The 12784-nt window shown below is 47.1% G+C and overlaps 1 protein-coding gene across 1 annotated transcript in view; it reads right to left on the bottom strand.

Moving 5' to 3' along the window:
- Nucleotides 1–12784, bottom strand: part of LOC141166337 (cysteine repeat modular protein 2-like) — a 316073-nt gene that overhangs the window by 216103 nt on the left and 87186 nt on the right. The gene's annotated exons all lie outside the window — the stretch shown is intronic.

The following is a 12784-nucleotide window of genomic DNA, read 5'->3' as shown; positions in this document are numbered from 1 at the left end:
GGTCAGGTATCTTGAAAGCAGGATTGGAGAAACATTGATCTAAGCAGAGGAGTCAATGGGAGGCACCAGGTAGGGTGACTATACATAAGAAATGTATAGTTATTTTTCCATCTTAGGGTGGTGGTAGTTCTTTAAGTTTTTACATACATTAAAATAATTAAGTTATTGGAGCACACAACTAATACAAACAGCATTATACATTGATCCAAAAAGGTTAATACAATTGAAACCTTATTTTAAACTTTAGATTCAATAAAGTATCTACCCTTTGCCTTGATAACAGCTCGGCACACCCTTCGCATTCTCTCAACCTACTTCATAAAGAAGACACCATTGATTTTTTTTCTAAGAGCGTTGAAGAAATTTCCACGAATGACGAGCACATGTTGATTGCTTTTCCTTTATTTTACAGACTAATTCATCCAAAAGCATCTCTTTTGAGTTCAGGTGAGGCAAATCAGTAGGCCAAGCCATCTGCCAAAGTTCTCCATCAAATGGTGGTCTAACTAAGCGCTAAACAGATGGAATAGTTACAAAACGTTGTAATAGCCATGCTAGTAAAAAGACCCTTTAATACTATCTGAATTGCCAACAGCATCACAACAAAGCACCCTTACACCTTCACTTCTACTCTCCAATGATTGACAGTATGGACTACACATCCAGACATTAATCATTTAACTTTTCAGTGTTACATTGAAGTTATATACAAAAATTTCCTATTTGGACTAATTAGTCCAAACGTCAGATTTCCACTGGTCCGATGTTCACTTTCCTTGATTCTTGGCTCAAGCAAGTATCTTCTTATGATTTCTTCCTACACAGTGATTTTCTTACATGGAGTCCTGTTTCTCATACTATGAACAGTAGATGCCATGAGATCATGGGGTGCCAATGGGTTGCCATATGGCAGCCGTGTTCTAGCTGAAGGCCCCCATCACTGCCATCTTGGTGCTCCTGTGAAGCTCAGTTATGGGCTATAATTAATAGGAGAAATACTGTGGTCTTTAATCGCAAGTTCAAGTTCTCTAAGGCAGAGGTCCCCAACCGCCGGTCCGCGGACCAGGACCGGGCCGTTGGGGTTTTTCAGCCGGTCTGCGGGGAGAGGGGGCCCCTCCAGCCTCCAGCAGGGCCGCCATCAGGGCATGACTGCCCTGACTCCAGTATGGGGCCCGGCCGGTAGGAGCCCCCTCGGAGCCCCCCTCTTGTGCGTCTCTCTCCTCATGGGGCCCCCGGCCGCATGCTAAGCGCCGGGTCCGGGACATCTTAGCGCTGCGCTGCTGAGGCAGCACCTTCATGATTCCCCTGACTTCCGGTCATGTGACGGCGCCGTCACATGGCCGGAAGTCAGGAGAACCTGGTGTCAGCGATTTGGACGAGCGCCAGGATTCTGCAGGGATCGCATGGGGGTAAGTATAACAAGTTTTATTTTTTTTTAAATACAATTAACTAGGAGTGGGGGGAATGGGAGATGCACATGGGGGGAGGGGAGAGATGAGAGATGCACATGGGGGAGGGGAGAGATGAGAGATCCACATGGGGGGGAGGGGAGAGATGAGAGATGCACATGGGGGAGGGGAGAGATGAGAGATCCACATGGGGGGAGGGGAGAGATGAGAGATGCACATGGGGGAGGGGAGAGATGAGAGATCCACATGGGGGGGAGGGGAGAGATGAGAGATGCACATGGGAGGGAGGGGAGAGATGAGAGATGCACATGGGGGGAGGGGAGAGATGAGAGATGCACATGGGAGGGAGGGGAGAGATGAGAGATGCACGGGGGGGTGAGAGATGCACGGGGGGGATGAGAGATGCACGGGGGGTGGATGAGAGATGCACGGGGGTGAGCTGCACATGGGGGGGTGAGAGATGCACATGGGGGGGTTATGTTTACATAACTTTGTTGCCTTATGAAGGGCGGGGGGGGGCCCCCAAAAATTTCTTGCACAGGGGCCCACTACAGTCTGTGTCCGCCCCTGGGATGAAGTAAATGCAGCTGAACAGCAGCTGTCAGGACAGCTGCCCTGTCCTGCTGCAGGGCGTGATGGGGCCTCAGTGATGCGGCTCCTGGCACAGCACATTATGTGGGGCTCCTGGCATAGCTCCTGGCGGGGACCTGGTCTACACTATATGATAAGTATGCACTAAACTCCAAATCCCTCCATTACCCCGCCCCCATATGACCAAAGCCCCGCCCACCCCACCCCCTCCTTGCTGGGCCATGGAAAAATGATCTTGCTTCAAGCCGGTCCCTGGTGCAAAAAAGGTTGGGGACCACTGCTCTAAGGGGACTAAAAAATGAATGAAAAAAAGGTTTTAAAAATATTTAAAAAAAACATAAATTTTTGAATTTTGTTATCCAAAAATGAAATAAAAAATATGCATATTCATTATTCAAAGGGTATTAAAATTTTTTTTATGGGTCTCAGAAAATGGCAACATAAAACATATTTGTTTTTCAAAGTACAACAATTTTAAGCCACTAGAATAATAATAAGAAACCGTACACAAATTTGGCATTGTCTTAATCGTACTGACCTGGAAAATCATAATGCCTGTTCATTTTAACCGCACAATGAATGGCGCAAAAATTAAACCCAGCAAACAATGGCAGAATTATGCTTTTTTCTCGCCATTTTTTTTCACTTAGAATTTTTTCCAGTACATTTTATGATGAAGTGAAGGATGTCATTTAAAACTAAAACTCGTTGAACAAAAAAATGCGCCATCATATGACTGTCAATGGTAAAATAAAAACAGTTGTGGCTTTAGGAAGAAGGAGAGAAAAAAAATGAACTCACAAAATAAGAAAATTAAAATTGTCTTTGTCTTTGAAGTGGTTGTCCACTACTCAGACAACCCCTTTTTAAATACTATATTCTTCAATATACCAGTAAAATAAAAATAACATATACTTATCTCCTGCACTGGTGACATTCCAAGCAGTGTAAGCACCGGGTCTCCCAGGGCTCACATGACATTATGCCACGTGAGCACTGCAGTCAATCAGTGGTCATTAATAGGCTGGTCTGCTCCTATTTTACTCGGATGTTTGAAGGAAGTGTGAGAATTGAAACTCATTAGTAGCCACTGATTGGCTGCAGGGCTCATGCGGAATAAAAATCTCACGCGAGCCCTGAAAGACCCAACTCCGACATTGCTGGAACAATGCCACTGTGGAAGATGAATAACTGTTATTTGTGTTTAACATTTGGGAATATAGTATTTAAGAAGGGGTTATTCAAGTGGTGGGCAACATCTTTAAGTGGTTAAAGACTAGTGTTGAGCCACCCCCGTAGTGTTCGAGTTCGGTTCGTCGAACACCCGTGTGTTAGCTGAACTGTTCGTCGAACTGTTCGTCGAACACCTTCGAACACCGTTAAAACCAATGGCAGGCAAACAAAAACACATAGAAACACATAGAAAACACCTTCAAAGGTGTCCAAAAGCTGACAAACTGCTCAGAAGACACAACTAACACATGGAAAAGTGACAAGTACATATAGTCATGCGAAAAGAAAAGAGGTGGAGGAGTAAAAGGAGGGGGAGACACAGATATAGGCATGTCATGCCCTTCTAAAATCCAAAAAGTGAGAAGCCGACACGTTCAGTCCGCTCCTGCCCGTGCCACCTCCGTGTCGCCGGGTTTGTGCCAGAGCCGCGGTGAACCCTGACGGCCAGCCCCCCTCTCCCAATACTGGTGCCTGTCCGCTGGTGGGTCGAGCGAGCCCCCCTGTGGTGGAGGCAGCTCTAAGCTTTTTAATTTAAATTGTCTCTCTAATTTGAATGAATACACTTTAAATCCATTTACAAGGATCTATTGGAGGGCAAGTCTCATGCCAGCAGCTGCGTAATTCCAGCTCCAGTAGCGTCCACTAAAGCTGCTGCAGTTAAAAAGCTTTTATAAGGATCGAGCTCGGCTGTCCACCGCAAGGCATCCTACTGCCAGTCCCAGCCCCTATGCCTTGGGGTGCCTCCTGATGCTCTTCACTGAGTATCCCGTGGTCCCGAAGCATTTCCTTTGAAAAAATTAAGAGTCCAAACTACAGGTGGTGTAGCTTTCTTAACAGCCGGGATAATCCGCTGACTAGCAGACACTGCTACTAGGCACAAAGTATTTCCTGGGCTAGATGCAGTTAAAAATTTGTAATTAGATACTCTCGTTGGATGCTGAGAAAGCATTCCATAGAGTCTCCTGGCACGCCATATATGATTCTCTTAAAAAGCTTGGGGTAGGGGTCTAGGGGACCCTTTTATAGCCAAAATCACGGCCCTGTATTACATTACGTCACCTAGGCTGAAGATAAATGGAACTGTAGCACCCTGAGGGCTCGGTTGCTACAGAGGTATTGCACCTCACCCAGAGGTGTGATATCTCACTCTCAGGTAAGGATGGAGTGTGGATCAGGACCCGACACCTGCATGCATTACACCACATTGCCGTGGGGCAGGGCGACCAATATGCCTCTGAGATGGGCACAACAGTCCCTGTCCCTGGCTGGAGTAGGGGGAGGGAACACTGAGGAAGGGGAACCCTGTAGTGCAGGAGCAGGGAGGAAGCAGTTCCTGGGTGCATTGAGAAGGGAGTATAAAAGGTGGGCACCATCTTAGTTCAGTGCAGAGAAGTCTGAGCAGAAGTGGCAGGGAGCAGGGGCTCTGCATGAGCTCTGCTCCGGAGGCGGGCCTAATAACAGAGGCCCAGGCCTGGAAGAGGGAGAAGGAAGGAAGAGGAGCGGAGAAGGCTCCAGGAACGAGGAATGAAGGGATCCCAGGGGTGCGGACGGGCGAGTCGCCACCGCACGCCCGAATCCACCTGCGTGGATTGGTCAGGCCAAAGGGGGAGACTGGTCCCCGAAACTAGTGGAGGCAGGAAACGACCCTCAGCTAGAAACCGGAGGCTGTGACATTTTATGTGGTGCAGCCCCTCGCTACACCCGCTAGGAAGGCACCACATAGGGTCAGGGAAACTGGCGCCAAGTTTACCAAGAGGAGGCCCGAGGCAGCCGGACAGAAGGGTTGGTAAGAAAGGCCAGACAAAGGACAAACAAAGGGGGTCCTGTGAAGCGCTGCAAAGTTATCTGGGAGTTGTCAGAGCCCCTCACCTGGTGAGCACAGTACGACGTGGGCAGCCGTTACCTGCAGACGTGGTCTGGATAATAAGAACTGTGAGTAAAGGCCCTGGACTGCATCACTGACTCCGTGTCGTTACTGCTGCTGCCCTGCACCATCACCCCCATCCTCCGCATACACTGCCCTGAGGCTATACTCCTCCCGTGGGGAGTTATGCTACGCTCTGCTGCACCCACAACACCAGCCTCAGCGGTCTGCCCTGCAGCGGCGGTTCACTCTGACCGCAATCCACGGGTGGCGTAGTCGGACATTTAAACATCAAAACCACATAAATAGTTCCGCCACTGGTTTGACCACCCTGAGCCACGGAACCGGGTCACCGCCACGAAGACTACAACCACCAGCATCCACCAAAAAGGGTCCGGCTCCGGGTGTCCCAAGGCCCAGGGGGTGCATCAGAACATTTTCATCACCTTTCACAATCACCAATGGGACAAGGCAGGGATGTCCTCTGTCCCCTCTCTTATACATCCTAGTGACGGAGCACCTGCTCTCATCAATTCGCCATAACCCCAATATTAGGTGGATTGAGGTGGGAGGCACCGAGTACAAGTGCTCTCTATTTGCTGATGATGTCCTAGTATATATCACTCAATCACATATATCCATCCATGCTGTTATGGCTGAAATAGATCACTTTGTTACATGGTCAAATTTTAAAATCAATGCAGCGAAGTCTGAGGCCCTCGATGTCTCCCTCCCCAAATCCATATAGGATTCCATCCAGTCCAACTTTCCCTTTGCCTGGCCCTCACAGGGTATCAAATACTTAGGAATTCCTATTCATAGAGACCTCTCCCATCTATGTTATCTTAATTTTGGGCCCTTTATTGAACAACTCCATACAGACCACGGTTGGCAAGTTAGAACTGTAAGATTCACTACGTGAACCACTGGTGTTTTGTGGAAAAGCACATGTACACTGTGTTCCAAATTATTATGCAAAAAGTGTTTAGGAGTGATAAGGGAATAATTTGTTTGTTTGTCAGTTAAACTCATGGATGGTGATGTGTGTCAGGGCTCTTTATATCACTGTAAGCAATTGCAGACACCTGTGCTAATTAGTTTGGCAGGTGTGTCCAATGAAAGGCAAGACTACTTAAGAAGGCTGTCTCACATTATTAAGCAGCCTACATTTTCTGCCAAAATGGGAAAGAAAAAGGATGTGTCGGCTGCTGAGAAGCAACAAATTGTGGAGTGTTTAGGTCAAGGCATGACTACAATCAACATTGTGCGATGATCAGGATGAAGTGTCTTGGCAATCAAGAAGTATGTAGCTGATTCACAGTACACACGTGTGCGTGCTGATAAGGGCAAATTGAGGACTCTTTCCTACAGGCAATTACGTCAGGTTAAAAGAGCAGCGGCAAAAAAGCCTTGTCATAGCAGCAGACAAGTTTTTGAAGCTGCTGGTGCCTCCAACGTCCCCCGAACAACAAGATGCAGGGTCCTTCAGAGGTTTGCAGCTGTGCATACGCCATCCTGTCGACCTCCTCTATCCACTTCACACAAGCAGAAACGGCTCCAGTGGGCCAAACATTACATGAAGACTGATTTCAAAACTGTTTTGTTCACGGATGAGTGCCGTGCAGCGCTCAATGGTCCAGATGGATGGAGTGGAGGATGGCTGGTTGATGGACACCCCACGCAAACACGGCTACAGCGCCAACAAGGAGGAGGTGGAGTAATGTTTTGGGCTGGAATCATGGGGACAGAGATTGTCGGCCCCTTTAGGATCCCTGAAGGCGCTAAAGATGAACTCCATAATGTATGTGGATTTTCTCAAACAGCACTTCCTGCCATGGTTCAAGAAGAAGAACCGTGTATTTCACAGCAAGATCATTTTTTTGCATGATAATGCACCATCTCATGCTGCACATAAAACATCTGCATCTCTGGCTGATATGGGCATAAAAGGGGACAAACTTATGGTGTGACCCCCATGCTCCCCTGACCTCTACCCCATTCAGAACCTCTGGAGCATCATCAAAAGGAGTGTCTATGATGGCGGGAGGCAGTTCACATGTAAGCAACAGCTCTGGGAGGGTATTCTGTCCTCATGCAAAACAATTGAAGCAGAAACCATCCAAAACCTGAAAAATTCAATGGACGAGAGAGTTCAGAAGCTCCTTTCGAACAAGGGGTCCTATGTGAAAATGTAACATCACCTAGAATAAAGTTTTGAGTTGAAAACTGTTTGATTTCAGTTTCTAATAACCTGCTAATGCTTATAATTTCAAAAATGACCATTTTTTTGGTCTTTATTAAAATGAAAAGGTTGATCGAAAAGTTTGGGGGATCTAAGAGTGTGGCAACCCAGTAGTCATGATTACTTCGAATTCTGACAATATGAGGGTCATGTTGCAGGTAGTGCAGCAAGAAGGCACTTATGTGTCTTGCGCATCTCGGAGCCCCAAAATTATTTTCCGGGCTAGATGCAGCTAAAAATTATTATTAATTTTAAATCTGGTGGAGCTTAGTATAGATGGCCTAATAGGATCAGTGCTGCACACTGCTACAAAGCCCAAATTATTTTCCAGTCAAGATACAGATAAACATGATTAGTAATTTTAAATCTGGTGGAGCTTATTATAGATGGCCTAATAGAATCAGTGCTGCACACTGCTACAAAGCCCAAATTATTTTCCAGCCAAGATACAGATAAACATGATTAATAATTTGAAAGCTTAAAACGGTTGGTAGGGTGATTTTAACCAATCATCAAGCTTTTACTCTCCCCAGGATGACACAGGGGTAGAAAAGTCATTTCGGATCCATGATTTGTTCATCTTTATGAACGTGAGTCTGTCTACATTATCAGTGGAGAGCCGCATGCGCTTATCTGTCAGCACACCACCAGCAGCGCTGAACACACGTTCAGACAGAACGCTGGCTGCAGGGCATGACAAGATCTCCAAGGCGTAAGTGGCTAGCTCTGGCCATTTATCCAGATTGGAAGCCCAAAAAGAGCAAGGGTCCAGTGACACAGTCATGGCTTCAATGTTTACTTGGAGATACTCCTGTACCATCGTCTCTAGGCGTTGACTATGTGTCAGACTTCTTGTCTCCTGTGGCCTTGCAAAGGATGGGCTAAAAAAGTGGTGAAATGATTCCGCAAAATTGATGTTACCAGCAGATACTGTGGTTCTGTTACGGTTTGAGTGCTGAACACTTGACGGTCCCACGGTTGGCAAGTTGGAACTGTGAGATTCACTATGTGCACCACTGGTGTTTTGTGGAAAAGCACATGTAAGATTCTGCAACAGTCTCTGCTGATACTCCTGCATGCGTGCATCCCTTTCTAAGGCAGGAATAATTTCTGCAAATTTACTTTTGTACCGGGGATCTAACAGTGTGGCAACCCAGTAGTCAGGATTATTTCTAATTCTCACAATTCGAGGGTCATGTTGCAGGTAGTGCAGCAAGAAGGCACTCATGTGTGTTGCGCATCCAGGAGCACCAAGTCCCTGTTGTGTTGGTGGCGAGGTAACAATCATGCTTCCTTCCTCTGTCCTCTCCCCCCAACCTCGCACAACAGAAATGTGATCAAGGTCTCCCTCATCTGATGAGTCTTCCATCAGTTCGTCCTCCACTTCTTCCTGGGCTCCTGCACCTTCCTCACTAGTTTGGCTGCTACCATGCGCCCTGGTAAAACCATCTCCCCCACCCTCACATGCCTGCCGCCTTGGTGCTGCCGACCGTCTGGACCTTGCAGATGTTAGCCCTTCCGCATACAACTCCTCCTCCTCTACTTCCTCCACCTCCTCTTGTGCCACCACCTGACTCCGAATTCTGTTTAACATGTGCTCCACCATGTAAATCACCGGAATAGTCATGCTGATAATGGCATCGTCAGCACTAAACATCTTCGTCGCCATTTCAAAACTGTGCAGAAGGGTGCATAGGTCCCTGATCTGAGACCACTCCTCCAGCGTGATTTGCCCCACCTCTGGATCTCGTTGGCCCAGGCTATACGTCAGAACGTATTGCACCAGGGCTTGTCGGTGCTGCCACAGTCGCTGCAACATGTGCAGAGTTGAATTCCACCGGGTAGGCACATCGCATTTTAGCCGGTGAAGTGGCAGGCTCAATGACTTCTGTAGAGATGTAAGTCGCTGAGCTGCGGGATGCGAACGGTGGAACTGAGCACACAGCGACCGTGCCCTCTGCAGAAGGCCATCTAGTCTGGGATAGTGGGCTAAAAATTGTTGGACAACCAGGTTCAACACGTGAGCCATACAAGGCACGTGTGTGACATTGCCCCGGCGAAGGGCCGCACCCAGGTTTGCAGCATTGTCGCACACGGCCTTCCCTGGTTTCAGGTCCAGTGGAGACAACCATTCATGAAATTGGTTCTCCAGAGCTGACCACAACTCCTCAGCTGTGTGACTCACATTTCCCAGACATTTCAAAGTAAAAACCGCCTGATGACGTTGAGCCCTACTGCCAGCATAGTAAGGAGGTGTGCAGGATGCCTTCTGCGCAGTTAGAAAGCTTGTGGCATGACCAGACAGGCTTTGGGTGCAGGTGGAAGACCGAGAGGAGGTTGAGGAGGCAGAAGCAGTGGAGGAACTTTGACATAAAGAGGATTGACGCACAACTCGTGGGGACGGCAAGACTTGGACAGCAGCCCTTTGTCCTGCTGTCACCATAGTTACCCAGTGCCCAGTCAGCGACATGTAACGCCCCTGTCCATGCCTACTCGTCCAAGTGTCTGTGGTGAAATGCACCCTGTCACACACAGAGTTTCTCAAAGAAGCGGTGATGTTGTGTGCGACATGCTGGTGGAGCGCAGGCACACCTTTCTTTGAGAAGTAGTGCCGACTGGGCATCTGGTACTGGGGCACTGCGACGGACATAAGGTCTCGAAAATCCTCTGTGTCCACCAGGCGGAAAGGCAGCATTTCTGTAGCCAAGAGCTTGCAGATGGTGAAATTCAACCTCTTAGCTTTCTCATGGCTAGGAGGAAATGGTCTTTTACTTGTCCACATCTGAGGGACCGAGGGCTGGCTATTGTGCTTAGACGGGGTTGATAAGGGTGTCCCCGGCAAACTGCCGGTCTGTGAGGAAGATGCAGGCGGACATGTTAGGTTGCCTTGATCCAAAGGTGGTGCTATCGATGTCGGACAGCGCTCAACACCAGCTGGTGTTACCACCTCCAAAGAAAATGATGACCTGCCAATCACGCTGGCTGTTGCGGGTAAAGAGGTGACAGGTCTGCGCCCCAAAACAGGTGTGACTGCTGTCCCCCCAGTCACAGAGGATGAAGAGGCCGCGGATGCACAAGATATGGCAAACGGTGGTTGGCCCGGCCGGCTAGGCCGCATTGTAGCACACTGAGCTTCCCACTGCAACTTATGCTTCATGTCCATGTGCCGGTTCATGCATGAAGTACTCAAACTATGTATTTTTTGGCCTCTACTTAGCTTTTGCTGACAAATGTTACAGATAACACGAGTTGGGTCATCTTTATCGATCTGAAAAAATGCCCAGGCTATGCAAGGCTTAGCACCCATGCGACCTGAAGAGCCTCCACGACATGTGGTGAGAGGCAGAGTTGTGTTTGAGGATGCAGTTGTTGACGTGCTTCCAGTACTACGTCTCTGTCCAGGAAGGCGCAACCTGACCTCGTCGTCACTAGCATCTTCCTCCACCTCCTCTGCTGACCTCATCTCTTGGCTGACTGTGGGTTGACAGTAAGTGGGATCTCCAACCTCATCATCATCACCCTGTGCGTTATCACACCTGTCGTCCTCAGAGCCAACCTGTTCCTGCCCTGACAAAAAACTAAAGTTGTCGCTCCAATCAGGTATTTGAGTCTCATCATCGTCTTCCTCATTGTCTCCACCAACAGGAGTTACAGTTTGGGAATGAGGGTCTACATTATGGTCAGAACCTTCTGCGTCTGGTCCTGGATCCGACTGGGCATCAGTGGGCATCAGTGCAGATCATTTCCTCGTCTGGATTCACAGAAGCGCTGGAGTCGACCTCTGATTCCCAGGCTATAGTATGAGTAAACAGCTCTGCAGACTCAACCATCTGTTCTACCTCATACTCAGACGGGCAGCTGGAGATTTGGGAGCTGTGAGGAAGCAAGTGCGATTGGGGTGACACCTTTGAGGACTGGAGTATTTGTGATGTTGAAGTTGATGTGGAGGAGAGCCCACTTAAAGGAGCACTTGATATCCGTTGAAGCACCTGCTGTTTTTGTGCCTCATCTGGAATTTGTAGCGATTGGCGTGGCCGTAAGAAAGGGATCTTATCACATTGTCCGCTAAAAGAAGTAGACATTTTAGTTTGGCTGGAAGATAGTCTTTCTTCTGCAGATGTTACTGTTGCTTTAACACCTACCCCACGGACACAACCTTTTTTCCCCTTCCCAACACGCCTCTTCCCCTTTCCACCAGCAGCAGGTCTTTTTCCACTCATTTTGGTGGTTAACTAATTCAAAACTCTGGAGTTGTTTGCACAAAAAAACAATGGATGGGAACCGAGCAGAGCTGAGTGGCCAAACTGTGGTATTAGGCCAAAACTATTGGCTGGGTTAGATGCAGAAAAAAATTGTATTCAATTTGCAACCTGATGGAGGTCAGTATAGATGGACTAATAGAACAAGTCCCACACACAGCTAGAAGCCCAAATATTTTTTCAGAGGTAGATGCAGAAAAAAATTGTATTCAGTTTGCAACGTGATGGAGGTCAGTATAGATGGACTAATAGAACAAGTCCTACACACAGCTAGAAGCCCAAATATTTTTTCAGAGGTAGATGCAGAAAAAAAATATATTCAGTTTGCAACCTCATAGAGGTCAGTATAGATGGACTAATAGAGAAAGTCCCACACACTGCTAGAAGGCCAAATATTTTTTTCAGAGCTAGATGCAGACAAAAAATTATTTTTAATTTGCAACCTGATGGAGGTCAGTATAGATGGACTAATAGAGAAAGTCCCACACACTGCTAGAAGGCCAAATATTTTTTCAGAGCTAGATGCAGATATAAATTATTTTTAATTTGCAACCTGATGGAGGTCAGTATAGATGGACTAATAGAGAAAGTCCCACACACTGCTAGAAGGCCAAATATTTTTTCAGAGCTAGATGCAGAAAAAAATTATATTCAGTTTGCAACCTGATGGAGGTCAGTATAGATGGACTAATAGAACAAGTCCCACACACAGCTAGAAGGCCAAATATTTTTTCAGAGGTAGATGCAGATAAAAATTATTTTTAATTTGCAGCCTGATGGAGGTCAGTATAGATGGACTAATAGAGAAAATCCCACACACTGCTAGAAGGCCAAATATTTTTTCAGAGCTAGATGCAGACAAAAAATTATTTTGAATTTGCAACCTGATGGAGGTCAGTATAGATGGACTAATAGAGAAAGTCCCACACACTGCTAGAAGGCCAAATATTTTTTCAGAGCTAGATGCAGACAAAAAATTATTTTGAATTTGCAACCTGATGGAGGTCAGTATAGATGGACTAATAGAGAAAGTCCCACACACTGCTAGAAGGCCAAATATTTTTTCAGAGCTAGATGCAGATAAAAATTATTTTTAATTTGCAACCTGATGGAGGTCAGTATAGATGGACTAATAGAGAAAGTCCCACACACTGCTAGAAGGCCAAATATTTTTTCAGAGCTAGAT

Source organism: Phyllobates terribilis, unplaced genomic scaffold, assembly GCF_046119375.1.
Source record: "Phyllobates terribilis strain yellow unplaced genomic scaffold, ASM4611937v1 Scaffold_11__3_contigs__length_659146591, whole genome shotgun sequence".
In the NCBI taxonomy this organism is placed as follows: Eukaryota; Metazoa; Chordata; class Amphibia; order Anura; family Dendrobatidae; genus Phyllobates; species Phyllobates terribilis.
Note: the sequence above shows the minus strand (reverse complement) of the source record. Positions and strands in the feature narration are given on the sequence as shown.